This window comes from Aethalodelphis obliquidens, unplaced genomic scaffold, assembly GCF_003676395.1.
Source record: "Aethalodelphis obliquidens isolate GAN/ISIS:26980383/991018 unplaced genomic scaffold, ASM367639v1 scaffold2, whole genome shotgun sequence".
Classification (NCBI taxonomy): domain Eukaryota; kingdom Metazoa; phylum Chordata; class Mammalia; order Artiodactyla; family Delphinidae; genus Aethalodelphis; species Aethalodelphis obliquidens.
Genome location: NW_020837946.1, coordinates 37705921 through 37722437, shown reverse-complemented (window position 1 = coordinate 37722437; position 16517 = coordinate 37705921). Strand labels below are relative to the sequence as shown.

Here is a 16517-nt window from a genome sequence, read left to right as displayed (position 1 = left end):
AAAAAAAAAAAAAAAAAAAAAAAAAAAAAAAAAAAAGTAGATATCTAAGAACCAAATCACTTTGCTGTACAGCAGAAATTAACAGAATATTGTAAATCAACTATACTTATTTTTTTTTTTTAAAGTAGATATCTAAGGAGTAGTCTTTTGTGCCCGTTTTGGACATTTGAGTTTCTAATGTTTACAGGATTACCTGGGTGATGAATTTGGGGTCATTTTTCTTTTCCTCATTATGCTTTTCTGTACTTAAAAAACTAACACTTGATTTTTTTTTTTTAAGCCTCATAGAATTTTCAAATACAAACTCAATTTTCTTTTTAGGAAAAGGAGTCAAGGGCTAGTAATAAGTAGAAACGTTGATTGTTTTAAAAGTGCCTCTTATCTAATTATATCTGTTCCTACCCGATGCCACATGAGGTCAGTTACTATCCTTTCCTGGTATAGGATTGTTATAGCTCACAGGCTCTAAATTCAAAACAAATGTGAAGTTTATCATGGCTATAGATGGTGCCTTCCTGTTTGCAAGAAACAACAGTTCTCAATCTTGCCTAGATTCCTCTGACACAAAAGAGGATTACATAGCCAGAGCTTTTTATGTGTGTGGTGGGGAGGGAGCGAGGGACGGAAGAGAGGTGACCTTGGGCTTTGGATTTACTATGACCGGCTTATGTGCTGGATGATAACCACCTTTGGGGATCCAAGGAACCAAAGGCTTGAACAGAAAGTACTTGTGAGGAAACCTTCAGTAACAAATTTGATGCCACGTCTCTTAATTTTTCTTTTGATATCCAAGTATAAACTATGAAATCATTCAGCCCAATTCCTATACGGTTAATAATTTGAAACTAAGTAAATAAAAGGAATGTTCAATTAATCTTATGTTTTCCAGTGCAATGCCTTTAAAAATAAATCTGGTTTGGGGGAATCTGATTTCCAAGGAAGGGTAATTTGCTTTAGCAAGGACTGGAATTTTGACCCCAAACCAGACCTAATAATCTGGCATTTATAAAAAGATGATTTCTGCCTTGGGATTTAAAAAGAGGTATCAGTTAGAAATTACTGTGCTTACCTTAAAAGTAATTTGCAACCCAAACATTCTCTTCTAGGCCTATGAACCAGTTCTCCCAACATAAACTCTGAGGAAAAACGCTTTCAGTTACCTAAAAACAGCAATTCCTCCCTTCTGGCTATGTTAAACTCTCTTTCTCCTATCCTCCATGCCTCATAGAAGAAAACTTTTATGGCTTCCCCTGCAGAATTAATTAGCTTATTGTACGAATCAATGACATAGCTTCAATGACTCTTTAATAACTTTTCTATGTTTTTCAAGACAAAAAATGATCAGTGTTTTTCATTATAGTAAACCCATTTACAAGCTGTTGTGTAGCTTATAAATCCCTTGGTAAGAGACCAGCTATATATATTTTAGAATAGACTGTTACGGCTAGAGGGTATTTTAGAGTTGATCCAACAGGGCTGCACATTTGAATCCCCTGCAGAACTTTTAGAAATACCGATGCTGGGCGTACCCCACAGCAATTAAATCAGAGTCTCTATGGATGAGGCTGGGGTACTGTATTTTTTTAGGCACTCCTCAGGTGATCCTGATGCATGGTGAGGGTCAGGTACCACAGATGTGATCCAACCACCTCATTCTACAGGTCAGGAAGTTGAGGCCCAGAGCTGTGAAGTGACATTCCTAAAGTCACATAGGTAATTAGCCCATAATAACGTGGGAGTTAGAATCCATGTCTTCAGATTCTTCTCTATTACATTACTTTCTTTCATACCTCTATTTCTCCTTATGAAATTAGATCTCAGAGTCTGATTTTAAAAAGGGATCCCAATTTGGACCCAATTCCCTGAGAGCTTCCAGTGACCAGCTACACAATAGTCAGTCTAACTGTGGCCTGGACGCCCAGCCACTGGCTACTGTTATGACAACCACATCACCATGTGAGCTGGAAAACGCCCACTGCTGCCATCTTCACCAGGAAGCAGCAGCCTAATTCGCAATCTATTTTAATGGTTTTCTTTATTGCTTCCATCAACCCCTGTCCTGATACTTCTCTTTAAAAGAAATAATAACAACCGCCTCTAAAAAACTTCATTTGGTGGTAAACTGAATTTCTAGGGTAGGGATGAACTAAAAGCTTTCATGTAAAGAAATGGCTTCGGGGCAACTTCTTGAAAAAGAAATTATTTGCTAATGGGTGGTCTGAAGCTTTGCTTTCAGGAAGAGTTGACACGGGACTGCAGAAATAGTGTATGGAGCTAGAACGGGCCAAGCTCCTCAAGAGCTGGGGGTCATGTGGCATCGCTGGTCCCGTTCCAGATTCTGGAAAGGGATAAGCACAATGACCCCACCTGGGGTTTCATGAATACCTCCTCATTCACACAACTTAAGGTGTGAAAACCCCTGGAAAGCAGTCTCCTCTGCTTGTCCTGCCTGATCCCATGTGCATGTCCCAATCCTGCTTACCTATTAAAAATAACCAAGAAAGGGATTCCCTGGTGGCGCAGTGGTTGAGAGTCCGCCTGCCGATGCAGGAGACACGGGTTCGTGCCCCGGTCCGCGAAGATCCCACATGCCACAGAGCGGCTGGGCCCGTGAGCCATGGCCGCTGAGCCTGCGCATCCGGAGCCTGTGCTCCGCAACGGGAGAGGCCACAACAGTGAGAGGCCCGCGTACCGCAAAAAAAAAAAAAAAAAAAAAAACAAGAAAATGTTTTTGTTTTAACCAAAGGTTATCCTCTTGGGGCAGGAAGAAAAAGACAGCTGACCTGTGAGAAAGAGGGGTCAGAACCACAGCAGAGTAGAATGAGAACTGGCCCAGGGGTCCGAAGACCTCAGTTCCAGCCCTGCTCCTGCCACTTACTGGTGGCATATGTTGGGGTAAGTCCATTTCTTTCTTTTCTTTTTGGCTGCGTTCGGTCTTTGTTGCTGCATCTGGGCTTTCTCTAGTTGAGGCAAGCAGAGGCTACACTTCGTTGCGTTGCATGGGCTTCTCATTGCGGTGGCTTCTCTTGTTGCAGAGCATGGACTCAAGCAATGTGGGCTTCAATAGTTGCAGTGCATGGGCTTAGATGCTCTGCAGCATGTGGGATCTTCCTGGACCAGGGCTCGAACCCGTGTCCCCTGCAATGGCAGGCGGATTCTTAACCACTACACCACCAGGGAAGTCCCAGAGCAAGTCCACTTCTAGTAGCTTATTTTACTCATGGGCAAAGCTGGGATCACACCTCATGGGTTGGTTATGAAGACCAAGCAGATAATTTAATAGATAATTTATATTTTAAGAAATCCTTATAGAAGAATCTAGCCCAGAGAGGAACCAAGATGGCTGAGTAGAAGGACATGCTCTCACTCCCTTTTGCAAGAACACCAGAATCACAACTAGCTGCTGGACAATCATCGACAGGAAGACACTGGACCTCACCAAAAAAGATACCCGACATCCAAAGACAAAGGAGAAGCCACAGTGAGATGGCAGGAGGGGCAAAATCACAGTAAAATCAAATCCCATAACTGGTGGGTGGGTGACTCACAGACTGGAGAACACTTATACCACAGAAGTCCACCCACTGGAGTGAAGGTTCTGAGCCCCACGTCAGGCTTCCCAACCTGGTGGTCCGGCAACGGGAGGAGGAATTCCTAGAGAATCAGACTTTGAAGCCTAGGGAATTGATTGCAGGACTTTGACAGGACTAGGGGAAACAGAGACTCCACTCTTGGAGGGCACACACAAAGTAGTGTGTGCATCAGGACCCAGGGGAAGGAGCAGTGACCACAAGGGAGACTGAACCAGACCTACCTGCTAGTGTTGGAGGGTCTCCTGCAGAGGAAGGGGGTGGCTGTGCCTCACCGTGGGGACAAGGACACTGGCAGCAGAAGTTCTGGGAAGTACTCCTTGGTGTGAGCCCTCCCAGAGTCTGCCATTAGCCCCAGCAAAGAGCCCAGGTAGGCTCCAGTGTTGGGTTGCCTCAGGCCAAACAACCAACACAGAGGGAACCCAGCCCCACCCATCAGCAGTCAAGTGGATAAGTTTTACTGAGCTCTGCCCACCAGAGCAACAGCCAGCTCTACCCACCACCAGTCTCTCCCATCAAGCCTCTTAGATAGCCTCATCCACTGGAGGGCAGACAGCAGAAGCAAGAAGAACTACAATCCTGCAGCCTGTGGAACAAAAACCACATTCACAGAAAGACAGACAAGATGAACAGGCAGAGGGCTATGTACCAGATGAAGGAACAGGATAAAATCCCAGAAAAACAAGTAACTAAAGTGGAGATAGGCAACATTCCAGAAAAAGAATTCAGAATAATGATAGTGAAGATGATCCAGGACCTCGGAAAAAGAATGGAGGCAAAGATCGAGAAGATGCAAGAAATGTTTAACAAAGACCTAGAAGAATTAAAGAACAAAAAAAAGATACGAACAATACAATAACTGAAATGAAAACTACACTAGAAGGAATCAATAGCAGAATAACTGAGGCAGAAGAACGGATAAGTGACCTGGAAGACAGACTGGTGGAATTCACTGCTGCGGAACAGAATAAAGAAAAAAGAATGAAAAGAAAGGAAGACAGCCTAAGAGACCTCTGGGACAACATTAAACACAACAATATTCACATTATAGGGGTCCCAGAAGGAGAAGAGAGAGAGAAAGGACACGAGAAAATATTTGAAGAGATTATAGTCGAAAACTTCCCTAACATGGGAAAGGAAATAGCCACCCAAGTCCAGGAGGCGCAGCAAGTCCCATACAGGACAAACCCAAGGAGAAACACACCAGGACACATAGTAATCAAACTGACAAAAATTAAAGACAAAGAAAAATTATTGAAAGCAGCAAGGGAAAAACGACAACATAAAAGGGAACTCCCATAAGATTAACAGCTGATTTCTCAGCAGAAACTCTACAAGCCAGAAGGGAGTGGCATGATATACTTAAAGTGATGAAAGGGAAGAACCTACAACCAAAATTACTCTACCTGACAAGGATCTCATTCAGATTCAATGGAAAAATCAAAAGCTTTACAGACAAGCAAAAGCTAAGAGAATTCAGCACCACCAAACCAGCTCTACAATAAATGCTAAAGGAACTTCTCTAAGTTGGAAACACAAAAGAAGAAAATGACCTCCAAAAACAAACCCAAAACAATTAAGAAAATGGTCAGGAACATACATATCGATAATTGCCTTAAACATGAATGGATTAAATGCTCCAACCAAAAGACACAGGCTTGCTGAATGGATACAAAAACAAACCCATATATATGCTGTCTACAAGAGACCCACTTCAGACCTAGGGACACATACAGACTGAAAGTAAGGGGATGGAAAAAGATATTCCATGCAAATGGAAATCAAAAGAAAGCTGGAGTAGCTATACTCATATCAGATAAAATAGACTTTAAAATAAAGAATGTTACAAGAGACAAGGAAGGACACTACATAATGATCAAGGGATCAATCCAAGAAGAAGATATAACAATTATAAATATATATGCACCCAACATAGGAGCAACTCAATACATAAGGTGACTGCTAACAGCTACAAAAGAGGAAACTGACAGTAACACCATACTAATGGGGGACTTTAACACCTCACTCACACAACTGGACAGATCATTCAAAATGAAAATAAATAAGGAAACAGAAGCTTTAAATGACACAACAGACCAGATAGATCTAATTGATATTTATAGGACATGCCAGCCAAAAACAGCAGATTACACTTTCTTCTCAGGTGCGCATGGAACCTTCTCCAGGATAGATCACACCTTGGGTCTCAGATCAAACCTCAGGAAATTTAAGAAAACTGAAATCATATCAAGCATCTTTTCTGACCACAACACTATGAGATTAGAAATGAATTACAGGGAAAGAAACGTAAGAAACACAAACACATGAAGGCTAAACAATACGTTACTAAATAACCAAGAGATCACTGAAGAAATCAAAGAGGAAATCAAAAAACACCTAGAGACAAATGACAATGAAAACATGATGATCCAAAACCTATGGGATGCAGCAAAAGCAGTTCTAAGAGGGAAGTTTATAGCTATACAAGCCTACCTCAAGAAACAAGAAAAATCTCAAGTAAACAATCTAAACTTACACCTAAAGGAACTAGAGAAAGAAGAACAAACAAAGCCCAAAGTTAGCAGAAGGAAAGAAATCATAAACATCGGGGCAGAAATAAATGAAATAGAAACAAAGAAAACAGTAGCAAAGATCAATAAAACTAAAAGCTGGTTCTTTGAGAAGATAAACAAAATTGATAAACCATTAGCCAGACTCATCAAGAAAAAGAGGGAGAGGACTCAAATCAATTAAATTAGAAATGAAAAAGGAGAAGTTACAACAGACACTGAAGAAATACAAAGTATCCTAAGAGACTACTACAAGCAACTCTATGCCAATAAAATGGACAACCTGGAAGATATGGACAAATTCTTAGAAAGGTATAACCTTCCAAGACTGAACCAGGAAGAAACAGAAAATATGAACACACCAATCACAAGTAATGAAATTGAAACTGTGATTAAGAATCTTCCAACAAACAAAAGTCCAGGACCAGATGGCTTCACCGGTGAATTCTATCAAACATTTAGAGAAGAGCTAAGACCCATCCTTCTCAAACTCTTCCAAAAAATTGTAGAGGAAGGAAAACTCCCAAACTCGTTCTATGAAGCCACCATCACCCTGATACCAAAACCAGAAAAAGATACTACAGAAAAAGAAAATTACAGACCAATATCACTGATGAATATATACGCAAAAATCCTCAACAAAATAAATACTAGCAAACAGAATCCAACAACACATTAAAAGGATCATACACCATGATCAACTGGGATTTATCCCAGGGATGCACAGATTCTTCAATATATGCAAATCAATCAATGTGATACACCATATTAACAAATTGAAGAGAAAAACCATATGATCATCTCAATAGATGCAGAGAAAGCTTTTGACAAAATTCAACACCCATTTATGATAAAAACTCTCCAGAAAGTGGGCAAAGAGGAAAACTACCTCAACATAATAAAGGTCATATACAACAAACCCACAGCAAACATCATTCTCAATGGTGAAAAACTGAAAGCATTTCCACTAATACCAGGAACAAGATAAGGATGTCCACTCTCACCAGTATTATTCAACATAGTTTTGGAAGTCCTAGTCACGGCAATCAGAGAAGAAAAAGAAATAAAAGGAATACAAATTGGAAAAGAAGAAGTAAAACTGTCACTGTTTGCAGATGACATGATACTACACATAGAGAATCCTAAAAATGCCACCAGAAAACTTATAGAGCTAATCAATGAATTTGGTAAAGTTGCAGGATACAAGATTAATGCACAGAAATCTCTTGCATTCCTATACACTAATGATGAAAAATCTGAAAGAGAAATTATGGAAACACTCCCATTTACCACTGCAACAAAAAGAATAAAATACCTAGGAATAAACCTACCTAGGGAAACAAAAGACCTGCCTGCAGAAAAGTACAAGACACTGATGAAAGAAATTATAGATTGTACCAACAGATGGAGAGATATACTATGTTCTTGGATTGGAAGAATCAATACTGTGAAAATGACTCTACTACCCAAAGCGATCTACAGATTCAATTCAATCCCTATCAAATTACCAATGGCATTTTTTACAGAACTAGAACAAATCATCTCAAAATTTGTATGGAGACACAAATGACCATGAATAGCCAAAGCAGTCTTGGAGGAAAAAAACGGAGCTGGAGGAATCAGACTCCCTGACTTCAGACTATACTACAAAGCTACAGTAATCAAGACAATATGGTACTGGCACAAAAAGAAACATAGATCAATGGAACAAGATAGAAAGCCCAGAGATAAACCCATGCACCCATGGTCAGCTAATCTATGACAAAGGAGGCAAAGATATACGATAGAGAAAAGACGGTCTTTTCAATAAGTGGTGCTGGGAAAACTGGACAGCTACACATAAAAGAATGAAATTAGAACACTCCCTAACACCATACACAAAAATAAACTCAAAATGGATTCGAGACCTAAATGTAAGACCAGACACTATAAAACTCTTAGAGGAAAACCTAGGCAGAACACTCTTTGACATAAATCACAGCAAGATCTTTTTTGACCCACCTCCTAGAGAAATGGAAATAAAAACAAAAATAAACAAATGGGACCTAATGAAACTTCAAAGCTTTTGCACAGCCAAGGAAACCATAAACAAGATGAAAAGACAACCCTCAGAATGGGAGAAAATATTTTCAAACGAATCAACGGACAAAGGATTAATCTCCAAAATATATAAACAGCTCATGCAGCTCAATATTAAAGAAACAAAGAACCCCATCCAAAACTGGGCAGAAGACCTAAATAGATATTTCTCCAAAAAAGACATACAGATGGCCAAGAATCACATGAAAAGCTGCTCAACATCACTAATTATTAGAGAAATGCAAATCAAAACTACAATGAGGTTTCACCTCACACCAGTTAGAATAGGCATCATCAAAACTTCTACTAACAACAAATGCTGGAGAGGGTGTGGAGAACAGGGAACCCTCTTGCACTGTTGGTGGGAATGTAAATTGATACAGCCACTATGGAGAACAGTATGGAGGTTCCTTAAAAAACTAAAAATAGAATTACCATATGATCCAGCAATCCCACTGCTGGGCATATACCCAGAGAAAACCATAATTCAAAAAGACACATGCACCCTAATGTTCACTGCAGCACTATTTACAAGAGCCAGGTCATGGAAGCAACCTAAATGCCCACAGACAGACGAACGGATAAAGAAGTTGTGGTATATATATACAATGGAATATTACTCAGCCATAAAAAGGAACGAAACTGAGTCATTTGTTGAGACATGGATGGATCTAGAGACTGTCATACAGAGTGAAGTAATTTGAAAGAGAAAAACAAATATCGTATATTAACACATGTATGTGGAACCTCGACAAATGGTACAGATGAACCGGTTTGCAGGGCAAAAGTTGAGACAGAGATGTAGAGAACAAACATATGGACACCAAGGGGGGAAAACCGTGGTGGGGAGGGGATGGTTGTGTGATGAATTGGGCAATTGGGATTGACATATATACACTGATGTGTATAAAATTGATGACTAATAAGAATCTGCAGTATAAAAATACAAACATTAAAAACCAACTAATACTAAACTTTCTTTGGGTTATTTGTATGGAAATATGTTAATATAAATGTTTCAGACATTACATGAAATTTCTAAAAATCTTATATGTTCTGGTATAATGTCATACGTCATAATTCTAGTTATTACTTTAAAATGTATATATCATAAATAACTAAATTTCCTTGTCAATTGCATTATTATGAACTTTCATCAAATCTTTAACCGTGGTCATTTTTAAGTCTTTTATCATTTACAGACAGTTCTGGGTGTACTCTGATGCTTTTGCAAACATTTCCTATAAAAGGGTTTCATCTTCAAGGAATTCACGGAAAAGACTCTGACAAGTACAGTTTTCTGGTAACTGACTATACTGCTGAACTGAGTGAATAAGCATTTTCAGAACTCTAATGGAAAACTGATGAATTCATAAAAGTGCTAACAAAAGATCAAGATGAAAAAAAAAGTTAATTACATGGGACTGAGTGAACTGATGAGAATGATTATAATTTTTGTGACTTTCTGTTTGAATTAAAAAAAAAATCCCACAAGGACTCAGAGGCAAAAAATATACAAATCAATTTTCACTGCAAAGTAAAGGAGCTATTACAGTGGAGGACTACTGGACTGAATGTCAATATTATGACATAGAAAAAATACATGTATATGTGTGTCATCTTGGGCATGTTACTTAACTTCTTGTCTCATATGTAAAATGGGATAGTAGTAGTATTGTTGGGAAATTATGTGAGATAGTATATGTAATGTAGAGCACTTAGAATGGTACATGGTTCAACCAAAGATTTAAAAAAAAAGAAGAAATCCTTATAGAACTGCACATAAGGGCTTCCCTGGTGGCACAGTGGTTGAGAGTCCGCCTGCCGATGCAGGGGATACGGGTTCATGCCCCGGTCTGGGAGGACCTCACATGCCGCGGGGCGGCTGGGCCCCGTGAGCCATGGCCGCTGAGCCTGCGCGTCCGGAGCCTGTGCTCCACAACAGGAGAGGCTACAACAGTGAGAGGCTCGCGTACCGCAAAAAAAAAAAAAACTGCACATAAATGTATTACTGGGAAGAGCAAAGGAAATGAAAAGAGACTTACATCAGCAGATAAAAAGATAAAACATTCAGGAGTACTAAATTCCTAAAAAAAGGATTTGACTATAGAACACGAAATGTCAAAAATGTTAGTCCTTCTGTTATAACAAACTCTACAAGTAATATAGGCTCATGTGCAGAGACTAGAAAAATGCACATGAGAAAATTTTCAGTGAATTAAGATTATCCATAATCAAACCTCCCAGAGATGATGCTATGAAATTTTGGAATTCATTTTTTCATACTTCCTCCTGTCTGTGTATATATAAAAATAGAAAATTTTCTCCAAACTGAGTTGTAATAACTCTAGCTAATTAAGTCCTTTAAAAGCATAGAGGAAGTTTCAAGACCTAATGAATTAAATAATAACTAGTTTCTCCTTTTGATTACCATGTAATTAAAATATATGAAAAACACAGAGCACAGGAACACTGAAGGATAACATTTATAAAGCACTTATATTGTGCCAGGCACACACCTAAAGTCCATACACAAATTAACCCTTTTGGTTCTCACAACAGCTCCATGAAGTGGGTACAATTATTGTCCTGAAAGCAAGGCCCAGTGAAGTTAAGCAACTTGCCCCAAGGTCACCCAGTAGGTAAAATGCTAAACTGGGATTAGAACCTAGGCAGTAGGGCTCCAGAGTCCACGTTCTTAACCACTTTGCTATGCTGCCTCTCAAACAGAGATACAATATTGTCACTGTAGATACAATATTATCACGATTAGAAAAAAAAAAAAACTCCCTTATGCTTATCTATAACTTGGCAGCAAATGATATATAAAATAGGGATTGCTAAGCTAATCATACAACTGTCCAACATGTCGAAAATCATAACCCAAATAATGTAGCAAATAAATACTGATTAAAGTAAACAGAACTTGCATTTCACAAGCACAGATGGAAGGATGATCTTGGAGGAGGGATACTGTTGACAAATGTAGCCAATACAAGCTTTCTTCAAGGATGCACTGTCTGTGTTTAGGTTTATGAAGTAAAGGGTTAAACTGCCAAGAATTTTTAAAAAGGTTGATGCATCTGTGGCTGCATTTCCCCAGAGCACCAAAACCCGTAGTCTTGCCAAAATTAAATAAAAGAATTGACTGTCCTCTTTCTTCCTCTGCCTTCAGAATGTCACCATTTGAACCGTGTGGGGAATAAAGCTACTATGAACTCAGCATTCAGGAAGAATTTTCTGCTTGGATTGCAACCAAAACTCCTATTCCATGACCGGGTCCCAGGAGTCTCAGAGAGCACTAGAGGCAGATTCAAACACTCATCCCTTCCAAGGAAGATTTTGAAAAGGAAAAGCATGAGAGATAAGAAGGTATACAATTAATTATATCATAGGTACCGCTAAGACAAGGCTATATCCTAGGTTATGACATGTGCATGTCACCGAGTGACCAAAGAGAAGTAACATTAAGTAGTATTTTTATGACATGTGAGAGGTACCCAATAAAGGAGAGGGAGCAAGGGAGAGTATATTAATCAAGAAAGCTAACTACTATGCCAAACATCCCCTAAATGTCAGTACTATTGCACAGTAAGTTTGTTTCTTTCTCGTGTTACAGTCCAATGCAGATTAGGAGAGGGCAGGGATCCACGTGGCCATTCAGGGTCTCAGGCCTCTTCCTCCAGGGCTTCCCTCACCTTCCAGGACCTCAGGGTCCTCTTCTGGATTCTGTGCTTACAGTCAACAAGCCATGAAAGACAAAGTAAAGGAACATGTGGGAGGTTTTATAGGGACGAGGCCAGAAAGTGACCACATTCTACTGGCCAGAGCTCAGTCACCTGGCCCCACCCAACTGAAAGGAAGACTGGAAAATTGGACCCAGAGAGAAAAGAATACAGGGTTTGATGGAATATTTTCTCTGTGGTGAGGAGAAGGAAGGAAATCAATCCAGATTTGGACAAAAATGCCTTTAGCTAAGTCATTGTCAGCAGCCATACTTCTTGGGGGTAAACTGAGCTGAACCTGAATTATCAATCAATTAAGAATGTCCTACCATGAATACCTTTCCCTAGCCCTGCCAAACATGGAATGGTAACCCCATGTTCCTCTAGGCCAGTGGTTCTTAACCAACGGTGATGTTGCCCTGTCAGGGGCATTTGGCAACTCCTGAAGACATTTTTGATAGTCACAGTTGGGTAAGGAGTGCCACAGATATCTAGTAGGTAGAGGCCAGGGATACTGCTAAACATCCTACAGTGCACAAGACAATCCCCCATAAGAGAGAATTACCTGGCCCAAAATGTCAATAGCACCATGGTTAAGAAGCTCTGCTCTAGGCCTTGAATCTAGGGTCTTGTTCATACACCTATTATAATACTTCCATTCATGGGCCATTTCTCTGTACCTAGTATGTGCCCGGTGCTTCACCTAGCACATTGTAATGGAATAGTTATTTCCATGTCTCTTCTTCCCCTTCCCTGCTAGATTATGAGTTCAGGGCAAGAACAGAATTGGTTTTTGTATCCATCACCACCCTCCAGTGTCCACTAATATTCGGCATATAATACATGCTGAATGAGTAGATGGGTGGATGACCCTGAACCACTGTGTCCCACACTCTCACCTTCTGAATAAATGAAGTTATTTGGTTCTCAAGACTTCCCATTTTGAAAACCTAACAAAACAACAACAAGGAGGTGATAATCCAGTCTGTCCTTAAGAAATCCAATGCTCAAAGGAGCACATGGCCTTAGAGGCTGGTAATGAAGCACAAAGCCTCACCTTCATAAGTCAGCTCTTCACAAACCCTCATCCAGACCCAAAGATATAGGAAGTTGCACCCATGTGGCAGCTGTCTGTTGAACTTCATTTGATCTGAGCTCCGTATATGCAACTACCATTCCAGCTCCAATCACAGCACATGGGGATGGGCACAATGACAAAACTGTTTGTCTTTCAAAATCTGTCCACACAAGAGAAGAGAAGAGGAGCCCCTAAGGTCTGGAGTAAGGCCCACTTCCTTCTAGAAAGTAGCTGCCTTAATGGCAGTGAGTCCACTGATCCAAACAGAAGTCATCCCATGAGGTTCCTTTCCTGGTTCTCTTCCCTCCTCATCTGTCCCCATCTTCTGCACCAGCTTTTGAATCTAAAAGACAGTAGAGGGCTTCCCTGGTGGTGCAGTGGTCGAGAGTCCGCCTGCCGATGCAGGGAACACAGGTTCATGCCCCGGTCCGGGAGGATCCCACATGCCGCGGAGCGGCTGGGCCCGTGAGCCATGGCTGCTGAGCCTGCACATCCGGAGCCTGTGCTCCACAACAAGAGAGGCCACAACAGTGAGAGGCCCACGTACTGAAAAAAAAAAAAAAAAAGACAGTAGAGCTCTCGGGCACATCTCAAAGCATGCCAAGGACAGATGGAACGTGTTGCTATACCACTCATCACCAAAACACCACCTCACTTTGAAAAACGTTTTCCAAGAAAGTTCTTTCATATTTGTTATCTTATTTGACCCTCATCCTCTTCCTTCAAGCCTAATATTCTCTCACAACACTTTTCAGTGGTTTGAAGCTTTACTGGGACAAAACATGGTCCCAGTATATTTTACCCTGGGCAGCTCTGCTATGGTGCACACCCTCATGCTGGGTGGAGAGAGAACAAAATTTGAAACCAGAGAGCCTGGCTCCATCCAGTTGCTGATGCTCTGTCACTTACCAGCTCTATGGCTCAGTTTATGTCATCATTTTCTCTGGGACCATCTCCTCCTATATGAAGCAGAATCAGTGCCTCCTGTGCTACTTCATCCATTGCTCTTAAAAGGATCCAGGGGGATACACCACGCAAAAGCATTTCGTAATGTGGTGTCCTAGCTTCTTCCCAGAAATGATTAATATGCCTCTCAGCCACTGAATGTCTCTGACTAAGGTTGAACTGCTAGAAAGTACAAATTAGATCACATAAATGATATTACTAAACTAAGGGCTGTACTTTTTTCTTCAACCAATATCTGATGATTTCTAAATTGACTTAACAAAGGGAATAAACAGAAACTGCTTATATTCTCTTTCATATCACAGCTTCTCATTGTTTAGCAATAACTCAAGTGTAACTGCACTCATCTTTGGCCAAGATAACTAATGCAATGAAACAATTCAAAACCATACACTGTTCTTTCAGTTTTCTCTCCTAAGACACCACAAAACTGGCATGACAGAGGAATGTCTTGGGACCACTGGATGTACTTTTTTTCATAACGAATAATATATAAACATATTATCTGTTTAAAAGTCTCACACGATACAAAAATATAGAGTAAACAAAAAAACCCACCCATCTTCACTTCCCAGAGGTAATCAGCCATCAGTCTGTCTGGTGTGCATCCTGCCAGACTTCTTTCTGCAAATAGCTATATGTGTTTATATACAGAAATCTCTTATTCTGTTTTGTTATATAATAGAGATCATACTTTAAGAGCTGTCCTACAACTTGCTCTTTTGACTTTTTGTATATTTTCCCATGTCATCCATGCCTATCCACCTCATCTTTTTAATAGCATATGGTTTTCTGTTAGGTAAATACCCCAAACTTGACTTAACCTTAATGGTCCTCGATTTCCAAAATTACAAAACTTTGCTAAACTTTAAAACTTTTAAATCTCCATCTGATTGCCTCTCTCCAAATTTCACCTGAAAACCACTTCCAGTAAGTTCTAATATCTCCTTTCAATAGAGTCATTTTAAGAAAAGGCTGAAGAGAGGGTTAGCAGTCTATACTCAATGCTAAATCTTTCAAACTTCATTCCTTATTCATTGCTAACAGCATTTGTTCAATTAGTCCTACGTTTCACCTTCAGAGAGAATGGGCCTACACCTATGGGCTTTCCATGTTAAGCATTACAAACTTCAGCCTCAACACACACACACACACACACACACACACACACACACACACACAATGCTAAGACGAAAGAAGGAAGGCTTGCATGTGAAAATCTTAGTAAGCTATATGGAATTGTTTACCTAGTTAAGCGTGGTCTTGGGTTCTACAAAGGAACTAAATAGAATGATATTGCTAGAATTTTCCACAAGAGAAAAACTATCTTCACTTGGAATTTCCAAATTCAAATATTTGTTGATTCCCTACTATATGCTGAGAGGGGATCAAAAGTAGTCTGAGATTCAACCTCTGCCTTCTAGAAGCTATAAAACAGCTGGGGAGGTGAGGTTTACAGGAATAAAACAAGTAACTAGCAATGCAAAGTAGTCCAAAGTCATTCATTTGAGCAAATGAATGGTTCAGGCAATGGTGCTCCAGGCGGAGCTCTCAGGGACAGTAAATCAAGGGAAGTAACACCACACAATTCACTCTGAATGGGGCCCTCAGCACTGCAGTGAGGGCTTGAAACATAGAGTCAATTGATGAGGGCTATCTGTTACATGACCATCAAATAGTAATCCTGAGTCTAAGACACTCCTGGACAAATGAATAGAAGTATAAGGGCACATCTGGTAGAAATAGGACATAATAATGCTCCAATAGGTGAAAACCCAAAAGATGCCACCTAGATGCTCAATACAGACCCAGAGCTTCTTCCCAGAAATGAAGAAGAATCCAGAATCTCCCAACCCCTGCCCCTTCTATGGGTCAAAGAGGCTGCAAAGCACTATCTCTGAAAAGCTTTCTTGGCAGGATCAGAATTTAAGTTGTAGGCACTTTTCCTCTCCTGAAGGCTGACTGCATGTAAATACATTCAAAAACCATCACTAAGCATCTACTATGTGTCTGTTGCCTAAGTTAAGAGCAGATTAAGAAGACACATCGTTCTTACCTTGAAAGCGTTCACAAGTATCTGAACAACTGAACCCACCTCCCCAGCTAATCAATAGTAGAGCCTGAACACATTGAAAAAAAGGAGCAACAGGAGAACATACGCAAAAAATATTTCTGTAGGCCAATAAAAAGAGGATATTACAAAAGATTTCTTGTGTTCGCTGATTCTTACAGTGTTGAGCCTTATCAGGCAAAGGGCCTAGTCATTTCTTTCAACTCTATGGACAGAAGTGTTGTCTATCTATATATCCCTTTAATGGAGCTTTTAAATAAGTTTCAATTTTCTTTCTCCATTCATCACAAAGGTAGCCTCTATCTAAGCCCCAAACTGCCAATATCTCCCCTCAACAAATGACTGAAAAAATAAAGGAGGGAAGGAAGGAAGGAAGGAAGGAAGGAAAGAAAAAGAAAGAAAGAAAGAAAGAAAGAAAGAAAGAAAGAAAGAAAGAAA

At 40.0% G+C, this 16517-nt stretch overlaps 1 protein-coding gene and 1 long non-coding RNA gene across 5 annotated transcripts in view; both read right to left on the bottom strand.

Annotated features, from left to right (window-relative positions):
- The window catches only part of ANKRD44 (ankyrin repeat domain 44), a 320445-nt gene that overhangs the window by 231679 nt on the left and 72249 nt on the right, over nucleotides 1-16517 (bottom strand). The window lies entirely within an intron of this gene.
- LOC113630031 (uncharacterized) lies at nucleotides 3172-10262 on the bottom strand. The gene is made up of 3 exons (XR_003436802.1): nucleotides 10252-10262; nucleotides 5325-5327; nucleotides 3172-3360 (listed from the first exon to the last, which is right to left on the bottom strand). It is a non-coding gene; the product is annotated as an uncharacterized LOC113630031 (long non-coding RNA).